Genomic DNA, 12753 nt, shown 5'->3' on the forward strand with positions numbered 1-12753 from the left:
CATCTTCTGGACATGAGCTTTCTTAGCTGGCCAGCATTCCGTCCCATACAACATAGTCGGACTAACCACTGCTTTGTAGAACTTTCCCTTTAGAATAGGCTGCACCTTCTTATCGCACAACACCCTCGATGCGAGCTTCCATTTCATCCATCCCGCTCTAATATGATATGTGACATCGTCATCAATCTAGCTGGTCCCTTGGATGATCGACCCCAGGTACTTGGAACTTTCTTTCTTCGAGATGACCTGAGTATCCAGCTGTACGTCCTCGTCCTCTACCTGCCTCCCATCACTGAACTTACACTCTAAGTACTCTGTCTTAGTTTCCGCTCAACTTGAAACCCTTCGACCCGCAGTCTGTCAGTAACCTACTAGTCTCGCGTTAAAACCGCTCCGATAGTACTTTCTTTGTTCACTTTTACTTGTCCACAATGAAATTTACACCCCCTTAAAAAATAATAATAAAGTGTCCATTTTACTATAATACGCATGACTAATAATATGAAACTCAAATTAATTTTGAAGTTTAGAGGCATATACTGTTACAGGTGAATGGACCCACCTTAGACGAAGGGTGGTCAGGTGCACACCCTTCGTCGGAAAATTACGCCGTATATATAGGTTAAATGTTAGCTATGATGAGTATATATTTAATTCTGCACACCCTTAACACAAGTGCAAAGAAAATTTGTACACCCTTCACCAAATTTTTGGCAACGCCACTGCAGTGTTATATAATTTGCCTTTTTCGATTCATTCCTAATGAAAGAAAGATTTGATTTTCAGGTGAACACGCCTTGGTTAACATTCACTTGGCGGTCTTATTCTTTTTCATTCAGTCATAACTATTTGCAGCAGTCCCATTTTCTCCGTTTAGCTAACAAGCAAAAGAATAGTATTTTTTTCTGATTGAAGAAATTCATACATTAATTACCGAAGGATCAATCGGACACTATCAAGTCGTAGCAAGCTGTCACTGATCGTACATTCCAGAGAAATTAATGAACTATAGTATCATAAAGATCATCAATTATTATTAGCGTGAAAACGTGCTTCAATGCATATGGTTTTGACCTCACCACGGAACAGTTCCTTTCAGTAATCATTAAATTCCAATGTCAAAATCATACCTAACCTTCGAATTTTTTTAAAATGTGCCTCACACAACTGAACAACGGACGTTAGTTGTGTAAGCTTTTTTTTATTAGATAAAAAAAATGAACCCAAAATTTGTTCCATCAAAAGTTCAAAGGATAACCGTTCTATTATTTTATATAGATAATATCCGTCATTCTAATAATAAAGGTTTAATATCTAAATTTTTTAATACATTAAATATTTTTAAAAAACTTTGTTTTTTTCTTTTCAATTCCAACATTACTACAGTTATAACCAACGTTTTAAAAGGCGGGGCGCGGAACGTATTACACAGCACGAGACGAGGTGTAAGCCCCGAAATATGAGGCATAAGTCTCACGTATCTTGAATTATGTAATTTTATTACTAAGAAAATAAGCGAAAGTATAGTTTTCATTATAATTCTGCTAATAAATTCAAATAAATCACCAATAATATAGAAAAATTAATATAATTATTATTTGAGAAAGGTAAAAATACAAAAAATGATAATAGCTGAGATAATCTTTAAAATGAAATCATCACACTTCATCATCGATATCAGCCCTTCCCATTCTTAACTAATATTCGCACTGATTTTTGTTTATATATTTCAAAGAAGGAAAAAGGTAAGAAGTGTAAGAACAATGACTAAAATGGATGAAATTGCCTCAGGAACATAGTGCTATGGAATCTCTATCCTATCAATTTCAGGCATAATCATCTAAAAAAACTATTTACAATGTTATTTTCTATGAGATTTGCTTTCTTTATTATACGGAGTATATTTTAGGAAAAATCACCACAACATGAAAACATGATAGCATAAGGTATAAATATTATTACACCAACGATAAAAAACATGATCTATAGCAAAAATACTTTTAAAATAACAAAAAATAAATTTAACACCCGGGGCGTACGCTTTTACGCGCGAGGCTTATCTTTGTTGCACCTGGGGCTTAGCACCCCACTTGTCACGCCCCAATCCTGGGGAGGCGTGGCCGATACCTGGTGCCTTACTTGGCCCCGAGCATACCCTCTGTAGCTCATGAACCCGGGACATACATACAAGCAATCTTGGCCGACAAGGCCAATATGTAACTAATCATAACATCTCAGGCTGACAAGGCTGAACTTTGAACAATCTGTAAATGGCAATCATCTCACTGAAATAGGATCATCCCTACACATATAGATATATCTAAACGGGCCGACAAGACCACCATAGATGTCTACAACAACAAGCCCAAAATAAATGTATACGAAGGCCGACAAGGCCACCATGCTGATATACTATACATATAGGACATGTCTACAAGCCTAAAAAAAGAACGTAACTGCACTGTGGTTGGCACAGGGCCCAAATCTACCTATCATATTTGTATATACTCAAAATGACTCCTAGAATCTGGACTTGGTAACTCCAGATGAGATGGAGTTTACCAATCATGCTGATACTTGTCACCGTCTACTGGGGTGGTCTCTGTGTTTGTCTATCAGGACCAGTGTTTTAAAATGCGGGGGCATAAAGCGGGGGGTTTTACACATGCTCGGCGAGGCGTAAGCCCCATGGTTATTTAATTTTTAGTATTTCATAAAATAATAAAATTACAATAAATATTTTTAAATAGGTAATTACATAAAAAATAAAAGAAAACTGTAAATAAATGATATATATAGATGTGCTTGATCCTCACAAAAAACTAATCAAAGCAATCCAGTATACGCAACTTATAACTTGTAATTATATATAACATAATTTCACAAGTATAAACAACACAATGAAATAAAAGCTATTATGAAATGCAAATAAATTCTAACATCTTAACTTTCAAACAATGAAAAAATCATAATTTCTTAAAACAATATTACTGTCATACTATTCATTTTATCTCCCTAAGCAAATAATTAATAAACTTTATCAGTATTATAATTAAAACGTAACTCCTTCATGAATAAAACTAAATTTACTTTCAAATAGCAAAAAAATAAAATGTGATAATTTTGGTACATAGGACAAAAGACCAATGACAAGTGAAAATGTAAAATTCGGCAATGTATTTTTTTAAGAAATATTAAGTGATATTCACCCTCACCATGTTCTCAAATAGTAAGTATACAATACTATGACTTGTATTTTGAGTTACACCAAATGTTCTTGTTTCTATAGATGAGAAACTATTACGTATCATTCATTTGTTAAAGATTACGAGGGTCAATGATGAGTTATGATACCTTATGTTTTGATGATTTGACAAACCTTAAGAAACCAGATATGATCAGGTTCACTTGTCACATTTGGCCTCCTCTTGATATCTCATGTATTGATATGTTGACATGCTCCTTAAAGAATCAGATGCAATCAGTCACTACACAAGCTGCAGTATGTTCATATATGAAGGACCAGATACATAATCAGAGGGACCAGATAAGATCAGGTTCCCAGCAGGATATGTTCATAGATGAAGGACCAAATACTTCCTCAGAGGGACCACCTGGGATCAGGTCCTTAGCTATTGCTTGGTCAACTGAACAGCTTAAAAGCTACTGACATTGTAGCATCAGCAGCACAACAACAGAGTTGTTGCAGCCTGTTCAAGAACAGACGAGGGACCAGGTTCCTCCAGATAAGGGACCAGGTCCTTAGAGCGTTGAAAAGTCAACTCTACAGATGTAAAGTCGCCGATATTGTAGCGAATACAATAGTGCAAAGAAGAATACTGATGAGAGAGGACCAAGATGTATCGTCACCTTCTCACCCCCTTCCCTCTACATATACAACACCATGCTCAAGTAAAGAAGTCTCTTGCACAAAAATGTAGATCTCAAGTGCAAGTCTCCACTCTCCAAACGATGTACAAGAACAAGGCGTTAGCAGATCCAAGGACCTGTTCTCTATAACTGAAGATGTGTTGAGTTCTAGGATTGTTAGGTCTTTTGTTCTTATGTGCTATAAACTGTAAACCTAATCTTCTCTTAAAGGAAGTTGTTTGTAAGTGTTCTAAATTCTCAAGGTTGCTTCCACAACCACTTTCAGTGGTACACTAAGTTAGAGTTAGCTTAGTTGTATTAGTATATGGGTCGCTAGTGTTAGTTACTGTGGTGAATTCTCAAAGGGTGCCGTTGAGTGGTAAGCTAGGCTAGAGTTAGTCTAGGCGTATTAGTTGAATTCTCAAAGGTTGCTTGTAGGAAGAGTGTCTTCATAAGAACTTTGAGTGGTACACTAGGCTAGAGTTAGTCTAGGTGTATTAGTGTACTTGGCTAGGGGTAGTCTAGTGTGAGGGTTGCATAAGCGTTATTGTAAGGGTGAGGGGTTATGAGAGTTAACTTCTAGCTTACGATAGAGTTGTAATGAGTTTGCTCGGTTAGTGGAGTTGAAATCCTATTGGTGTAGAGTCATGGTTTTTAATCCCTTGAGCAAAGAGTTTTTCATATAAAAATCTTGTGTTATTTTCTTACTGCACTGTCTCAGGGAACTGGTAGATAACTAGGTTCCTCATATACGTTTTGGTGGACGCATAGCCTGCAACAATTAGTATCCGAGTAGGTTCTTTCTAAACGGTTAACACCTAGAAAGGATCTCCTTTATGGCTAGTTCACCAAACCTAGATAAAAGAGAATCTATCTCAAGACCACTAAGATCCAATAGAGAATATTATTGATGGTGGAAGTGAAGAAGGCATAACTCTATCATGGTTGAGAATTTAAGCTGTGGGACATCATTTGTGATGTCCCTTATGTTCCTATGAAGAGTTGTGAGGCTGGTTCTGTGACAGGTCCAAAGATTAAGAATAAACCCCGAGTTGAGCGACTTGGTGCCTAGAAAAGGAAGAAGGTTGGAGTGAGACGTGGCAGTAAAAAAATAAAAATAAAAATTTAATAATGTTTACTTGGATAGTGACTGCTCAAGGCATATAACTGAAAGAGTTGATGATTTCCTCTCACTCAAGGCCTACCAAGGAGGGAGTATGTCTTTTGGAAATGGCAAGAAAGGTCATATTCTTGGCTGTGGCAAAAATTGGTAAGAACCCCTCCCATGAACTGAAAATGTGGCACAGAGGAACCTGGTCCCTGCAATATAGAAGATGCAGCAGAATCTCCAGAAGGCATAGAGGAACCTGATCCCTCCATTACCCCACTCGAAGCTGAACAACTGATGTTTTATCAAGCACTTCTGAGGTTGGACAAAGAAGTAAAACACTTCTTTGCTACAAGAAAGAAGTGGACGTCAAGCCTCTAAAGATGTCAATAATGGACCGAACTTGAAGGAACCTAGTGTAGCATCCCCTTTGGGAGGATACCACTTAGGAAACAAAACTAATTTCACACTTACAACGTTTAGAAGAAATTTATGCCAAAAGATATTCACAAAAAATTTAATAGTGGAAATAGCCTCATGCGAAAAAAGGGATGAAAGTGTGGCATTTTTCCCCCATTATACACTCTGAAAAATTTCTTAGATGAAAAACAATATCAGAGTATCAATTTAAAATGGTAACGCCCTCCTCAAATAGTCAACACATTTAAGAAACTTCATTTTGAAATTATATTTTTCGATCACACCACTGCAGGTTCATAATATATACGAAACTCAAACTAGCTATTATCACAGAAAACTAGTATCTTTCTTTGTCCATAATTACAAGGAAAAATGTAAATTTAGTACATGCCATGACTTGGGTTGAAAGCACACCATACAATAGCAAAAAAATCACCAAGTTCAAGTTACAAGCATATGGTCTTGTGTCCAACAAGCCTCCAAAATTGCATACATAAGTGTGACATATGGATCATGTACAAGTCCCCAAAATTTTACAAAACCTAGATGCATATGCAAATGTGATCTTCACTAAAGCTCCCAAAAAGTCTATCCCAAATGGCCATCTTCAAATCCCTTCCCGTACATTACCTACGATAGAAAACAACTATCGCTAAGCATAAAGCTTAGTGGCATATAAACTTTGGGCTTGGAGCCATTATATTTTCCAATTCCCTTAGCAATCATAGGAGCTCAATGATATAAAAATAAATCAAGTAAACAAGTATATCAAAAGTATCAAATATCAAACCTTGAAGAGTTTCAAAATATCGATATCAATACTCAAAGGCTCAAGTGTCAAGAAAGCTTATAATTTGATTCAAGAGAGTTTGTCAAATAACTAATTTCGCCCAATATGTACGTCATGCCATCACACCAAGAACAATCAATATCAAAATGGACCGAAGCTCCAAATCAAGAAGGGTCATCACCCAATAATCAAGAGAATCAAGAGCCATGTTGAAAGTGGCTTTCCACTCATACTAAAAAATGGACAAAAATCCATCATCAAGACGAAATGTAAATTCAAAGTCAAGATGGGCAAGATCCGAATCAAGAGGCATGCCGATATCGGTGAAAAAGTCACCGCAACAAGAAGGAAAAAGTCCCAACAAGAATGCAAAATGATCAAGCAATTCATACAAGTGGGCGATTTAGTGAATATTTTGCAATACTTGAGATAATAACCATACAATGATATAAGATGAAGAGAAAGGAAACAACACATCAAGATACTTCAAAAATTCTAGGAAATAAAGATATTCCAAGTTCAAGTTTATACACAAACCTTGGCGTTTTACCACACAAAAAGTTCTACTACAACTTGAGGAGTTCAAATCGTCTACGCCATAGACCAACCAAAGTCCACTTCATCAAACAATTCCTCTTAGCTTGTACAAGAGTATATATATACCTTAAATACACAATCACATGTCTATTTAAGTTTAATGGTTTCAGGACGTTGAAATAAACATGGTATCAGTGAAAATCACCCTAAACTATCAAAACAGGAATCCTGGACAGTACTACTGTCTTGTATTGTGGCTCAGTTTCAAAGGGGTAAATGGCAAAAGTAGACTTTGTGGCCTTAGTGAAAGTTGTAAATATATGTCTTGGGGTTTAAGAGAAATTTAAATCACTCCTATATCAGTTTTGGACTACAAGATATGCTCAAAATACTAACAATAGTACATGTAGGGTTTGCAAAATAGAAATCTGGGCAGCACCTGCCTGTACTTCATCACCCCTTTTCCAGTAAATAAAAGCAAAACTGGGTTTTGGAGCCTGAACGAAAGTTGTAGGGCTATGAAATAGATTTCTAGAACATCTTGAATCACTTAAAACTAAATTTTATATAAAGATATATGCTTAAAACACTAACAACTGTCCAGTTCAAAAACGGGTTTTGTAACTTACCTCAATAGTGGGGAGTAGTTCGTGGCTCAACCAAAACAAGTCTTGATGATTGATTTAGTGGGAGAATTTTATGAGAGGAGAGGAGTTTTGGGGTTTTATTTCTTGGAGAAAATGAAATATGAAGAGGAGGTGGAGAGGATATTAGCCAACAAGGTATATATGTTACTTTTGGATAAGGGTGAGGAAAAGGTGGCTGCCCAACCTTTCTTTTTTTTTTTCGTTTGGATAACTACAAAAAGGGGCTGCCCTAAATACATAAATATCTAATCCATTTAATAATTTACTAAGATAATCATAGTAGGAGTAGTTTACATAACTACACCATAACACTTCAAACAAGTTTCAAATATCGTCAAGTTCACATTTAGGAAGTGCGAAGTAAAATATACCCTTACTATCAAGATATGGTCAATCGAAACTTCAAGAGTTAGTTTAAAAAATTCGGGGTGTTACACCTGGTCCCTCTATCACTCTATTTGCTGAAAGCTGATTCTGCAAGACAGAGGACCAGGTTGCAGACATCTTCATCAAGGCACTAAGCAGGGAGCGCCTTGAAAGAAATCGATTGGAGTTAGGTTTGATCAAGCTCAACAAATTTCCCTTCCACAAGTTCCCTCAATGATTGGCTATGTTAAGAGTAGAGATACAATGCTAAAAAGTGTTTTTTAATGTCATCTAACTTAATTCTATACAGTTACAGGTATGCGCATAGAAATCTCGAGATAATACAAGGATGAGTGACATTACACTCTTCAGAAACTTTTCCTTCATTTTCAAAACTTGTCCAGGAACCTGGTTCCTGTGACTCAGGTTAGTAATCTCATCAATGCTTCTGTGCTTTTGAACTGCCTAGAGTGCCATGTCATTAAAATTCTTTCTCGCCTATAACCTCTAAACTCTATCAAAACCTACTTCTTCCTTCCCTTATCCCCAAATCTATCCGAACCAAACAATTCAAAGTCACCCCAAAATCTCCTATACCCACTCTAAACTCATCTATATCTGAAATTGTGTCTGGATCTAAGCTACCATTGATAATTTGAACAAAGGAGGACTACAATAGACGCCTCCACACAGGGGGAATAAAAAAAAGGGGGAAAATTGGGTAGGTAAAAAGAAAATGGGACTAGTTGATATGGCGGAAGTGAATAATGAAGAAAAGGAAGTAGAGGACACTCCACTCAAGAGGAAGGGAAAGGGTAAGACAACAGGGGGTTGCACAAAGACCTGGTGCTGATGTTACAAAATTCTTTTTAAGGAAAAGAGCGAAGAATTTAGGCCAGGAAAGACAACAGTGATTGCTGCACAAGAACCTGATGCTGAGAATGTAGAGTCAAAGGCGAAGAAAGCCAAGACTCGACATATTAACATTCAAAAGTGTGCAATGGGATTTAAGGAACCTGGTGCTTTTGAGTCACTGAAAGCAGATAATGCAAAACTGAAGGCACAAGTGGAGGAACTGAACAGGATCGACAAGCTCCTCAAGCTGATCTATTGACCTGGTCCTTCCCTCCTATTTCCTATCTAATACAACCCCCTACTTTAAAACCTTCATGAATATCCCATCCTTGTTGACCCCTTTTTAATTACTATGGCGCTTATGGTAGTTTAACCATCACATTCTGTATCGTTGGCACTGCTAAATTTTGTTATGCTAAAATCACATTGGGGCATTTTCTCTGATTTATGCAATATTATTTAACTTGGTTGTTATTGATTATTGCTTATGTTGTGTTAACCAAGTGGCTATGTGTTAATGTTGCCGAACTTCTTTTTGCTTGTGCAACTATACTTACTTTTCAATGAGGCCAAAAAGGGGAAGACAATAAAGGGGGAAGAGGAAGAATGTGGAAAGGGAAGAAATGTGGAAAAGAGATATATAAACAGCGTCTGTAAGTTTGTCATCATCAAAAATGGGGAAATGATTGATAGGATATGATATGACACACTCCATGTTTTGATGATTGTCATACTGTGAAGAACCAGAGAGAGACCGATCTTCAATTTGTTCTCTCCATACATCTTACTCAAGGGACTAATTGATATATGTGGAAAATACATGTGTGGAAGACAGGGGGGAAAGGTAAAAGGGGGAAGAGGTCTTTAAGCTGGGCAAGTGAGGATAACCAGGTCATCCATACTGCTGTTGTTTGTGATTGGAAGAGTGATCTGGTTCTCAGGGGGGAACAATTGGAGATTCTGGTTTTTACTAAAGGGAAACACCATTATATGTTTGTTATCATCAAAAAGGGGAAAAGAAATGATGAGCTATGATACTCTATGTTTTGATGATTTGACAAACTCCACTCAAGGAACCAGAATGCAACCATATGTCCGAGCTTCAGGGGGAACAAGTGAGAAATCTGGTCCTCAGGGGAAATATAAATTATGTTTATTTTTCATCATCAAAATAAAAAAAAATTGATTAGTTATGATACCTTATGTTTTGTTGATATGTGATGTGCCGGGAAATTGTGGCATATTTGATACCTTTTTACGAGAAGTTTTACCTGTTTTTAGGCAAGTATGTCTTTGTCTTGATGTGTTTTGTTGTGTTTCAGGTAAATCGTAAAGTTCAAGTTCAGAAACTGAAAGTTGCAGAAATTTCACTGAAGATTGACTTTCACGGTCTGCACAATATTATATGGACCGTGTCTGTGGTCGTATAAAAGAAGACAAGGCAAAAGAATGTCAAAATTGGAAGATGCTGAGATATGAGCAACTTATACGGACCGTATAATATCATACGGGCCGTATAGTTGGGCGTGTTGAAGGATTGAAGAAAAGGCAGAAAGTTGTGTTGGAAGAAGGAGTTTCACGAGCGAGTTACGAGCCGTGTAAAATCGTATAATGTTAGTTTGTGTTTTTCTCTGAAGAAGTGAAGACTGAAGTTCATGTAATTTTTATACGGTCCGTGTAATCTTATACGGACGGTATAAGTTACTGCCTGGGACTTAAGTACGAATTTTGTAATTTTTCGTTTTTGAAACCTATAAATAGTCCAATGTAGGGTTTTGTTTATTGTCAGCTCTTGTATTTTGACTCTTGGTTTAGAGCATTGAATATTCCTTAGTTCTTGGAGCTTTCAAACATCAATTCAAGTCTTATTAATTTCTCTTTTCATCAAAAGTAAGCAATTATGAATTCCTTAATCTTTTATTTCTTGTTCTTTGTCATCAGTAGCTAAACATCTTTACTAAGGTTGTGAACCCAAGGATGGGTGTTTTGTGATTGTGATATTGATTGATATACACATAATGGATTGCTAGGGTTTATTTGTTCTTCGTTTTCATCATATAGTTAGTGGTTGCAAACATTAGCTAACGCCATAAACTTTGGTTTATTTGGGAAAATAACTAGGGTTTGGTAAGAACAAATAAAAAGAACTCAAGGCTTTAAACCTTGTTTAATAAATTCACTTAGGAATAAGAGAAATTTACTAGGCATAATTAACCGTTCTTCATGCATACTTTCTTATCTTTGGGAAAAGCATAGAAAGAAATAATCTTTTCTTATTGGAAAATAGTTTAGATTCACATCGAGGTTAAGTGCATCCATACAACGATCCATTAGAAGTATATCAAGATCAAGACCTATGATCATACATTTTATCTGACGGGGACACAACCTTGGTTCATTTTACCTATATATTTACAACTTTAAATTAGTCCACAAACTAAAGCTCCTATAAAACCCCTTTTTCTGGAATACACCAGGACCGCAAGATTAGTATAATACTTGTTTAGTAAACTTTTCACACCACATTCTCTGTGCGATTCGACCCCAATCTTGTTAGGTTACTATATTTGACATCGTCCATTTTACGCTATTAAAAAGTGTAATTTGAGCGTATCAATATGACAAACCTTAAGAAACCAAATATGATCAGGTTCACTTGTCGCATTTGGCCTCCTCTTGATATTTCAAGTAGTGATATGTTGACATGCTCGTTGAAGAATTAGATGCAATCAGTCACTACACAAGCTGCAGGATATGTTCATAGATGAAGGACCATATACGTGTTCAGAGGGACCATATGAGATCAGGTTCCCAGCAGGATATGTTCATATATGAAGGACCAGATACCTCCTCAGAGGGACCAGATCTTACACCCCGTACTTTCAGATGAACGTTCACGAAGTTTAAGTACAAGTATGTGGAATTATGATCAAGATGAGCCATCTTTTAGGTTTAAGGAAAGGTATAATTATTAGGTATACTTATGGATAAAGTAATATATGAGGAGTACCGGGAAGTCTCTCGACCAAATAAAGTTGAAGAAATAAGCTATTGAGACCTTGGATTTAATGGAAAATATGAGGAGCGATTTTGGTCCAACTTTGAGAAAGAATATCTTTTAGTATATGAGAAGTTTTGAAGCAAAGCAAAAGTCTTAAATGAAGTTCGTCGAGTCTAGTTTCTAGCGCAACAAACCGCTCATCGATACGACATCGGAGTAGAGAATTGTTACATTCCGTATTTTGGACCCTCGGGTAAGTCAAGGCAAGTGACACAAGTTGCGTATGAAAAATTGTAAAGTTGGAATATTAAGAAAGGCCAGGGGTAAAATGGTAAATTTGCATAATGACTCGTGGAAATACGGAGAAAGGCTAGGGGCAAATTTGGAACAAGGAAAATATTTTTCATGAAATTGAAGAGATTTGCTAGAATTTTCAAGAAAGGGGGCCACTTGGCCATGGACCCCACTTTCAAAATGTGGCCAAATGAAAATAAGCCAAACAAGGGACAATTTGTTCAAATTTTATTGGAGGGAACTAAGTATATAAAGATGTGGAAAGATGATTTATTCATCTTTTTCTCTAGAGTTTCAAGCGATAAGAAAAGAAGAGAAGAGAGGAGAAAGAACACAAGACCATTCGGCCTTGAGGAAAAAGAAAAGAAAAACCGGAAAAAAAAAGTGAGAGAATTCTCAACTTGTTCTTCATAGACAAACAATCCCTTGAAGAGTTTGTAGTAAGTTGGAGTGGTTTGTGGAGCAAGAAAAACACATATTCATACAAGTTGGTAAATTGAGCCAAGTGAAGAAGTTGAGAAAAGGTAAGGTTTAATTCTATTTCTATGTGTTATGGATGTTTAAGTATGTTGGTTGCATGAAAATGGATGAAACTCATGTGTTGTGGAAGTGTGTGTGGAGTCGTGAGTGTGTGTATGTGTGTATGTGTTGTGTTGTGTTGTGTGTTGGTTGTTGTTGTAATGTATGGAAAATATGGAAATTATGAAAAACATGCATATGGGGAGGGGGTTGGCCGAATTCAAGGTTATGGTAGGGTGTGATGAATTGATTTTATTTAGAATGGAAATTGTTGTTATGATGGGTTTTAGGATGTTAGAATAAAGATTTAATGGTTTAGAGGAATGAAAATTGGATTGTCGTGCTT

Source organism: Lycium ferocissimum, chromosome 4 (assembly GCF_029784015.1).
Source record: "Lycium ferocissimum isolate CSIRO_LF1 chromosome 4, AGI_CSIRO_Lferr_CH_V1, whole genome shotgun sequence".
Taxonomy (NCBI): Eukaryota; Viridiplantae; Streptophyta; class Magnoliopsida; order Solanales; family Solanaceae; genus Lycium; species Lycium ferocissimum.